The following is a 10,193-nucleotide window of genomic DNA, read 5'->3' as shown; positions in this document are numbered from 1 at the left end:
CGAAGACTGCGCCCACCAAACCAAAGACTGCCCAGAAACGAAGGCCACCAAAGACAGGATGGCACGGGCGCAGCCAGCCGACAACCCCAGAGTTGTCACACACACTTACCAGCAACCCCCTCCACCATATATCCACGCCCCCGCCCCGCATCCACCGCACCACGCTTACCAACACCATCCGGAAGTACAAATCGTACCTCCCCCACCCCCACCTCCACACCAGCAACATCAAAACATCCCCCACGCCCCAAAGCAGGAAGACTTCGCCGATCAGCCGTATCGCGGAGTCATTCACATGATAACTGGGGGGTCCAGCACTGACTTCGACACAAAGCGGCAGAAGCGGGACCACTACCGCAGTATCAACCACGTCGTCGTCACTGGCCCAGTTGTGTAGACAAAGTGGTCCCACATACCGCTAACCTTCGACGCACGAGACATCGACCTGCGCAGCGCCCCCCACAGCGACGCCATGGTTATCAATTGCAGCGTGGCAGGCTGGGACCTGCACAAAGTCCTAGTCGACAATGGCAGTCAGGCGGACATCATCTTCCTCCACGCCTTCGATCGCATGGGCATAAGCCACAGCCTGCTCAAGCCTTCGGACAACCCGTTGTATGGCTTCGGCGGCAAGGGCACCTTTCCTGTCGGCAAAATAGAGCTGCCTCTCTCCTTCGGTGTAGCACCCAATGCCCGAAGCGAGCAAGTAACATTTGATATTGTGGATATGGTATATCCATACAATGCCATCATGGGCCGGTGCTCCATCAATAAGTTCGAAGTAGCCATTCACGGACTGTACCTATGTATGAAGATACTAGGTCCGTTAGGCGTTATTACGGTCTACGGCAATCAACAGACTACGCGCAACATAGAGCGAGACTTCGTGCCCGGTCAGAGAAACGTGCACTGCCTCACGGCCCAGTGCGAGGTCCCCGCACCCGCCAGCCCAACCGATAAACAGCACGACAAGGCACAGCTGCAGAGCAACGACGGGACCAAGACTGTCCCCCTCGACCAGGCCACGCCCAAGCAGACAGTCACTATCAGCGAAGACCTCACTTCGCATGAAGAGGAGAAGCTCCTCTGCTGCCTGTCCAAGAACAAAGATGTCTTCGCCTGGTCAGCCCTCGACCTGGTCGGGGTCAGCCGATCCATAATTGAGCACAGCTTGGGAATCGACCCTTCGGTGAGGCCGAAAAAACAGTGGCTTCGCAAGATGTCCGACGAGAAGACAGAGGCCGCCAAGGCAGAAGTGCACCGCCTCCTGGAAGCCAAATTCATCGAGCCGGTGGCTTACCCCACGTGGCTCTCCAATGTTGTGATGGTGCAGAAAAAGAGCGGGAAGTGGCGAATGTGCATCGACTTCACCAGTCTCAATAAGGCCTGCCCAAAGGACAATTTCCTGTTGCCGCGGATCGACCAAATAGTCGATAGCGCGGCCGGGTGCGAAGTCATGTCACTCCTCGACTGCTTCTCCGGTTACCACCAAATATACATGAAGGAGGAAGACAAGGCTAGCACCAGCTTTATAACACCCTTCGGCACATATTGCTTCATCAGAATGTCGAAGGGACTCAAGAACGCCGGGTCCACCTTCTCCAGGCTTACCAAGACAGTGCTCGACGGGCAGGTTGGCAGAAATATATTCACATATGTGGACGACATCGTCGTCGCCAGCAAGAGCAAGGCGGACCATCTCACTGACCTCGCCGAGACATTCGCGAACATGCGAGACGCATGACTTCGCCTAAAACCGGAAAAGTGCGTCTTCGGCGTTCGCCAAGGCAAAATATTGGGCTACCTGGTATCACACCGCGGCATCGAGGCCAACCCAACCAAGATTCAAGCCATCATAAACATGAGGCCTCCGCAGTCCGCCAGAGACGTCCAGCGCTTGACGGGGAGATTGGCCGCCCTCAACAGATTCATCTCCAGATCCGTTGAGCGAAGTCTCCCTTTCCTCAAAACTCTCCGTGGCGCAAAAGACTTCGCTTGGGGACCAGAGCAGGCAGCGGCCTTCGCCTCATTAAAACAGTACCTGTCGGAGTTGGCAGTCCTTACAAGCCCCGACTCTTCACTACCTCTGTTGCTATATGTTGCGGCTTCGCCGCATGCGGTCAGCGCGGCACTGGTGCAGGAGCAGACAGTTGAGGGCGTGATCAGGCAGTGCCCAATTTATTATGTCTCCGAAGTGCTGACGCCGTCCAAATGTAACATGACAGAGCTGGAGAAGATTGCCTATGCAGTCGTTATGTCTTCGCGCAAATTGCGCCATTACTTTGAAGCATTCAAAGTCCGGGTCACCTCAGACAGGGGACTCGGCGAATTGTTCAGAAACCCGGAAGCATCGGTGAGGATTGCCAAGTGGGCGGCCGAACTCTCCGGATACCACATCAATTTCGAGCCCAGGACAGCCATCAAGTCACAAGTCCTGGCAGACTTCGTCGTCGACTGGACTGGGCCAATAACACAGCCGGACCTGTCCGCAGAAAAGGTTTGGACGATCCACTGCGACGGCGCATGGTGCCATGCGGGGGCAGGCGCCGCGGCATTCATCACCTCGCCAACCGGAGTCAAGCACAGATATGCGGTTCGCCTTAGCTTCGCTCTGGAATCCGACAGATGCACAAATAACATAGCAGAATACGAAGCAGTCATCCTCGGTCTCCGCAAGCTGAGGGCCCTTGGGGTCACCACCTGCATCATCAGAACAGACTCCAAGGTAGTTGCTGGCCAGGTTGAGAAAGACTATGCAGCAAAGGACCCCGCACTCATGCAATACCTCGCGGCCATCCGAAGTCTCGAGAGACAGTTCAAGGGATTCACTTTGCAGCATGTGGACCGGGCCAAGAATGAAGAGGCCGACGCATTGGCCAAGGCTGCCGCCAGAGGCGAGCCCCTGCCCTCCGACGTGTTCTACCACGTCGTCGGCACACCAGTCGTCCGGAGCCCCGAAGAGCTCCAAATAACCAATGACAGCGAGGGCCACCGAATAGTCAACCTTATCATGACCGAAGACTGGCGGGCAGCAATAACTCTGTTCCTACAGGGGTATTATCACCCAACCGACATCAACGAGGCCAAGCGCCTCAAACATCGAAGCCGGGACTTCGCACTGATTGAGGGCCAACTCTACAAGAAGGGGGTCAGTCAGCCAATGCTCAAATGCGTCACCAAAACCGAAGGTGTCCAGATCCTACGCGAAGTCCACAGTGGTACCTGCGGCTCTCACGCAAGGCCAAGGGCCCTAGCTGCTAAGGTGATCCGCCAAGGTTTCTACTGGCCCGCAATGATCTGCGCCGCAAATCGGGTCACAAGGTCCTGCGAAGCCTGCCAGAAGTTTTCCCCTCGATCAGGCAGCCCTTCACAATTTACAAAGTTGATCGCCCACACATGGCCTCTCCAGCGCTGGGGCCTAGACATCGTCGGGCCCCTACCCACGGCTCAGGGGAATCTTAAGTTCGCCTTCGTCGCTGTCGAATACTTCACCAAATGGATCGAGGCAAGGGCTGTCTCCACAATAACATCAAAGACTGCCCAAAAATTATTTTGGCAAAACATTGTTTGCCGCTTCGGAGTACCGTCCGAACTAACAGTCGACAACGGCAAGCAGTTTGACAGCCAAGACTTCAAGGATTTTTGCTTCTCCATCGGCACCAAGCTTGCCTTCGCCTCAGTCTATCACCCATAGTCCAACGGAGTTGTGGAACGCGCCAATGGAAAAATCTTCACAGCCGTCAAAAAGATGCTCCTCGATGAAAAAAAGGGCAAGTGGGCCGATTTGTTACCCGAGGCGGTCTGGGCACTAAACACGACTGAGTGCAGGGCGACCGGGTTCACTCCTTTCCGCCTTATATACGGATCGGAGGCTATGACCCCACAAGAAATAAAACATGGGTCCCCGTGAACAGTTCCTTCAGCCGTCCCCGACGTGGACGAGGCCACTTCAAAGGATCTCATCGATGGAGACCGAGTCTTTGCCCTACAAGCACTAAACAAATACCAAGCCCAGACAAAAGCATGGCGCGACCATGCAGTCATCCCAAGGGAATTCAACGAAGGGGACCTCGTACTCCTCCGAACAGCTCGGACAGAGTCCAGGGGCAAGCTGGAGCCCAGGTGGGAGGGCCCCTTCATAGTCAAGACGAAAGCTTCCCCCAGCGCTTACAGGCTCACAACGCCAAGCGGCGAAGACCTGGAGCACTCCTAGAACATCGACAACCTCCGCAAATTTTTTGTTTGACTCATCAGGGCTGATTCGCCCTTGTAATTCGCAAAAACAATTTTATTCTGGCCCGCACTCTTTTCCTCCCGGGGGGTGAGGTTTTTAACGAGGCGGAGCCATGTAATATACAAGTGAAAAATCCCCCGCAAAAACATGCGTCGAAAAAAGACCGCGACGACGGTCTTCGACATTCGACCAATACAAGGTCACCGCGAGGCTCAGCGCTAGCCACCCTCGCGTGCGACAACTCCGTGCAGAAGTCGCCTAAGGGTGCAGCCGGATTAGCACAACAAGTGCGAAAAATCGAAGTCTACCGCGAAGACTTACCGTGCAGAAGTCGCCTAAGGGTGCAGCCGGATCAGCACAACAAGTGCGAAAAATCGAAGCCTACCGCAAAGACTAGCCGCGCAGAAGTCGCCTAAGGGTGCAGCCGGATTAGCACAACAAGTGCGAAAAATCGAAGTCTACCACGAAGACTTACCGTGTAGAAGTCGCCTAAGGGTGCAGCCGGATCAGCACAACAAGTGCGAAAAATCGAAGCCTACCGCAAAGACTAGCCGCGCAGAAGTCGCCTAAGGGTGCAGCCGGATTAGCACAACAAGTGCGAAAAATCGAAGTCTACCGCGAATATTAGCCGCACAGAAGTCGCCTAAGGGTGCAGCCGGACTAGCACAGCAAGTGCGAAAAACCGAAGTCCACTGCAAAAATTGTCCGCGCAGAAGTTGCCCGAGGGCACAGCTGGATGAAGCGTAACAAAAGCAAAAACGACCACACCAAACTGTCCGCGCCAAGACCGACTATATACGCACCAGTCCAGCATAACAAATACACCCGACCAAGTACGTAACGCCTCCGCGAGCATAGTCAAATGCGCGAGGAGACACAACTTCATCATACAAGCCTTTACACATGTACAAGCGAGGGCATCACACTCTACATCGGCTCAACCTTCGGAATAATTCTCATCTCCCTATAGTTAAATAACATTATCCTAAGCTCCTCACCCGCAAAAAGACTTCGCAATTCCCCTTCACATGTACTCGCGGCGGCAGGCAAGGACAACAGTTCTTGCCGGCTAGCCCTACTCACACGAAGCCGACCGCCCTCCGCCCCGCTCACTCTACGCTTCGCAACCGCCCTTCTCCGCCTGCGCCTAGTACTCGGACCAGGCACATCTTCTGTGTCCGCAGCGTGCGGTGAAGCCTCCGCCGCTGCCACATCCAAGGCCGCAAAATAGTCCAAGTCCTCCTCTGACGACTCCTCAGTCCACTCAACCGAGCTCCTAGAGTTAGCAAAATTAGAAAACTCAGATGCAGACCCATCATATTTATTACCACCATCCACGGTCGAAGCCGCCAAAAAATTAGTAGTGGCGGTTGCGTGCGCAGGCCCGAAATCTTGAACCTGCGCAGCAACCAAAATTCAGCAACATATCCAAAATTCCCTAACTACCCACACCCACTACGCCACCTGCGAAGACCTAGCTGCCGCGGGAGCCTCCGCTGTCGCCTCCGCCGCCACCGTCGCAGGATCTTCAGCCCTCAGCGCAGCGGCTGCGGGGGCATCAGGAGCGCCTCCGGCGGTCTCTAGGGGCGGGCCTCCGCCGGTCGCAGCGGCTGCGGGGGCATCAGGAGCGCCTTCGGCAGTCTCCGGGGGTGGCTCCAGGGCGGCCTCGGACACGGCCTCCGCCGGGTTCGACTCCGGGTCAGGCAGCGCGCTGTTCAACGCCCCGAAATCATCCACCCTCTCGCCACGCGCCGCCTAAGACACAGCACACAGAGTCAGCAAACCCACACATAGCCCACATCCAGTAAATGTCAAACAAAAGCCAAACATTACCTGAGCCCTCGCCGTCTCGGCCCGCTCCCTGACCACCTCTCGACCATGCGGGCCCCACATCCGGTCGTAGATGGCTCCGACAGACTCCTTCACTATAGGGTCTTCAACCTTGTAGATATCTCGCTCAAAATGCTCATCAGCTTGGTCGAAGACCTCAAAGTGTCGGCACCCTTCGCGAGAGAGCGCGTTCATCGCCCCCTCATAGGTGACCAGGGAGGCATACGACATAAACCCCTCCACAATAGTGGGGAGTGTCTGCAACTCCTCCTGTACCCACTCCAGGCAGCGAAGTCCGGGCTCTCGGTACGGTACTTCGAAGTCACCGGTCCGCGCGCCCAGCTCATGGTATGAATCCATAAGCTGTTTGCACGTCCGCTCAGCCTCCGCGCGCGCCGCGACCTCGGTCCTCTCCACACGGCTCTGCAGGGCGTTGAGCCGCCCCTCCAACTGCGCGGCGCGCTCCCTGGCAAGACTGCCCTCCGCCCGCGCCAAATTGGCCTCCGCCAGCGCAGCCTGCGCCTTGGCGAGGGCCTCATTGGCCTCCCTCCTCTCCTCCACCAATTGGCGCCGGAGGTCAGTCTTTTCCCCCTCCAGCGCGGCCACCTTGTCCGCCAGCTTGCGGCACTTACTGTCGGCAGCCGATTTTTCCCGGACGGCGTCAGCATGTTGCGTCCGAAGTCTCTCGACTTTGGCAGACACAACTGCCGTGAGGGCCCCCGACGCCGCGCGGTCTGCGAAGTCAGCCGCCTGCAAAACACACGTAAGACCGTGGCCCCAACAAAGCCGACAAAAAAACCGAAGTCTAGCTCAATGTACCTGACTTAGCGCCTCCTTCATCTCCTTCAGCCGGCGGGACACAACGCCCGCCTCGTCCCTGACAGCAGCGAGTGCCGGCATCTCGCCTCCGGCACTAAGAGCACCGCCCTTCGCCTTCGGCACTACGGCAACCGCCGTGGTCGCCGCGGCAGGCGCAACAATAACAAGTTGGCCTTCGTCCGACCCTGCGACGTATCAACAAATTAAAAAAAACCGATCCAACGGCTTACCACCAAGATAGTCGTCCACACTAATATCGGTGGCGAAGTCGGCGACGCGCTTGCCCGGCAACGGCAACCCTCGGGCCGCCTTCGTGACCTCCGGCGCCCTGCTGAACGGCGGCACAGTCTTCGCAGAATTGGAACCACCGGCGCCAGCCGCAGCCTCCGCCGCCTTGCTAGACGCAGGGACGACCGACTTCGCCGCCAGCGGCGGCTTGCCTCCACTGGGGGCAGCAGCCTTCGCAGCCCCTCGCTGCCTCTTCGGCCTGGCTTCATGAAGCCTAACAATCGCCTGGCGCTTCCGTGGAGCTCCCTGGCGATCCTTGTCCATCACTGCCGACACAACAGCAGCAATATTCCGCCCGTAAGGAAACACTCTCCATTCACGAACCATGCGAGATGTAAAAAAGTCTTCGCCGGCCGCGCGGGGGATAGGAACATTCCTAGGCCACCAACCCCCGGTAACCCTCAGCATCCGCGCCGAAGACTCCCGGAGCTCGGGCGAAGACATCCTTCCTCCCGGGGCCGCGCATGTCCTCATCAATTCTCTAGCAAAACCATCGGAAACCCCAAGTCCTCCCATAGCAGTACCTAGTTTCCTCTTCTTAGAGGATGGGGCGGCCGCCGGCGCAGGGTCGTCTCCAGACTCTACCATCGGTTTCTTCCCGCGGTGGTCCACATCGTCTTGGCCGGGATAGCCGTTATACGACAGTCGATTCAATTCAAAAACCCTGTTCAAACAGTCATTCGACCCGCGGATATCCCAGCTACGCTGGCCCTCTGTCCTCGGCACGTACCGACCAACGATTCGCACCGCCCCATCCTCCGCCTCACGTACAAAGGCGGCCGAATCGCGGCTTTGCAGATCCAGCGCGAAGGCAGGACTTCGCACCAGCTTCCCACCATGGGAAGGCATCTGGCGAGGGCACACTTCGCCCAACGCCCAGCCATGCGCCAAGGGCCATACCCCGTACGCCACAAATTCTTCAACCAAATCGCGCCCACTGCTCAGGCCGGCGGCGCACCGAAGGGCCCCTTCGTCTGCATCCTCCTCCGCCACCTCAAAAGGCGGGTATGCTGAGTAAAAATGCGAACACATCTCAGACATGGGGAGCCCCTAATGGTCTTCGACGGTACCCTCCGCGACGTAAAACCAAAACTCATGCCAATTGCCCCACTTGTTGCGGGCGCAAGGGACTAACTCGACTACCTCCATCGTGGTCTTGCCGGTCTTCGGCGTAAACGTACAGGACCCAAACTGAGCAACTTCATCTCCAATCATCCTCTTCTGCCAGTGCAGGCAATAGTACTTCGCAAAGACTTCGACTGATGGCCGCCCGCCGTACGAAGTCGTCGCCCAGACATACTTCGACAGAGCCACCACAGCATTCGGAGTCAGCTGATGTATCTGAACATTAAATCTGCGCAGGACTTCTCCAACAAATCGGTGCGCAAGCAGGCGGAGACCGGCGGCGAAGAACGCCTCGAACACAACCAACTCGCCCTCCGGCTCGGGGACTTCCTCCGTCCCCGGGACACGAGCAACTCTGCCGCCAAAGTAACCCAACCGCTGCATATCTTGCATGCGGACCGACGACATCCTCGACACACCAAAATCCACCGTATCGCCGGCGCGCAACTCCTCCGCCACCAAAGTACTCAGCGTCTCCTCAGACGAGGCGTCGGCCGGTGGCGTAGCGGCAGCAGAAGAAGAGGAGGTCGGCATCGCTACGTACCGTCGGCGGCGGCGGGCGGTCTGCTTCACTCGAGCCAGATCTCCGGCGAACAAGAGCAAGGAGGGCAGACGAGCAGCAAGACGGTGGAAAAGGCGACTAGGGTTTTCACGGAGCGCAGAAAGTGAAGTTCAAAAAGCGTCGACCCCCACCCCCTTTTATACACAGGGCGCGGCGCTTCGGGAAACCCGCAGTCCAACAGTACGGTGTCAATCAACGGTCTTGTCAAAAACCCCCGCGGAACCACTTCGAGCGAGGGCAGCGTCTCCGCCATCTAGCGACGTCTTCGGCACCAGATGACTTTGTCGAACTGGTCCCTCGGAGGGCAAATGTTGGGGCGAAGGCAAAGATGCCACCCTTCGCTCGAGGCCTTCGCTGCAGTCATTGGCCCAACGGAGATAAAACGGGCAGGGACACCCTTCGCCCCGTACGACATCAGACGAAGGCCTACGACGAGGTCACCCCACCGTGCGGACTCGTCCAGCTCGGAGGCCCACGAGTGATCCGGCCCATTGTAACGGGCCCTGTGTGGCCGCTGCGCGTTACGGGCCTAATTTGTAAAGGCATCCCTGTAATTACAGTCTGTATCCCTGCTTTATGGGAATATTCTGGGGATAACCTAGGTGTCTGAGGGCACATGCGTCCTTAACACGAGATGTTGGGCACTCAGATACCTATAAATACCCCCGCACAGTGCCCGTGAGAGGCTAGATTAACAGAGCTTTTGCCATCATGTGCGAGAACCCTGTTTACGTCAACTCTCATCCCCGTTGGATCCTCTTGCGCCTGGTAGCAAGTTCCAACAACGGGCCATCTACAAAAGACATCATAAGCACAAGAGTGAGAGTAGAACTATGAGACCAGAAAGTAAACAGAAAGAAAAGTGAGACAAAACTTTTGAGATAAGTAACTAACATAAAGTTGGTCAATATAACCAACTTTTGAAAAGACACTAAGGTCAAGGTAAGAGTAGGGGTCTATAGTCCTTAGGTCGACCATTCTTGTCTAGGTTAACGGTCCTACAGTCAGCAAGGCTTTGATACCACTTATGTCATACCTGGTTTTGGAAGGTAAACCGAATGCGAACCATGTACGTGCCAGGATCAGAACTCACATACACAACGATTACATAATTGGACATCATCACACAATGCTTGAATTAAATAGCGGAAAGGTACTTAGTTACATCAAGATGTCTAAGACATCCACAGAGTCTAATACATATCCATAGTGTTTAACAATAACATCAAAGTGCGGAGTAACGAAATGTAGAATGTAAGTCTACACAGGCAGCTTACTGGGGGTTTGCCACTAAAGTAAACTAGAACTCGTCGTAGTCCTGGAACTCCTCAAAGT

This window comes from Zea mays, chromosome 7 (genome assembly GCF_902167145.1).
Source record: "Zea mays cultivar B73 chromosome 7, Zm-B73-REFERENCE-NAM-5.0, whole genome shotgun sequence".
Lineage (NCBI taxonomy): Eukaryota > Viridiplantae > Streptophyta > Magnoliopsida > Poales > Poaceae > Zea > Zea mays.
This window is presented reverse-complemented; position numbering follows the sequence as displayed.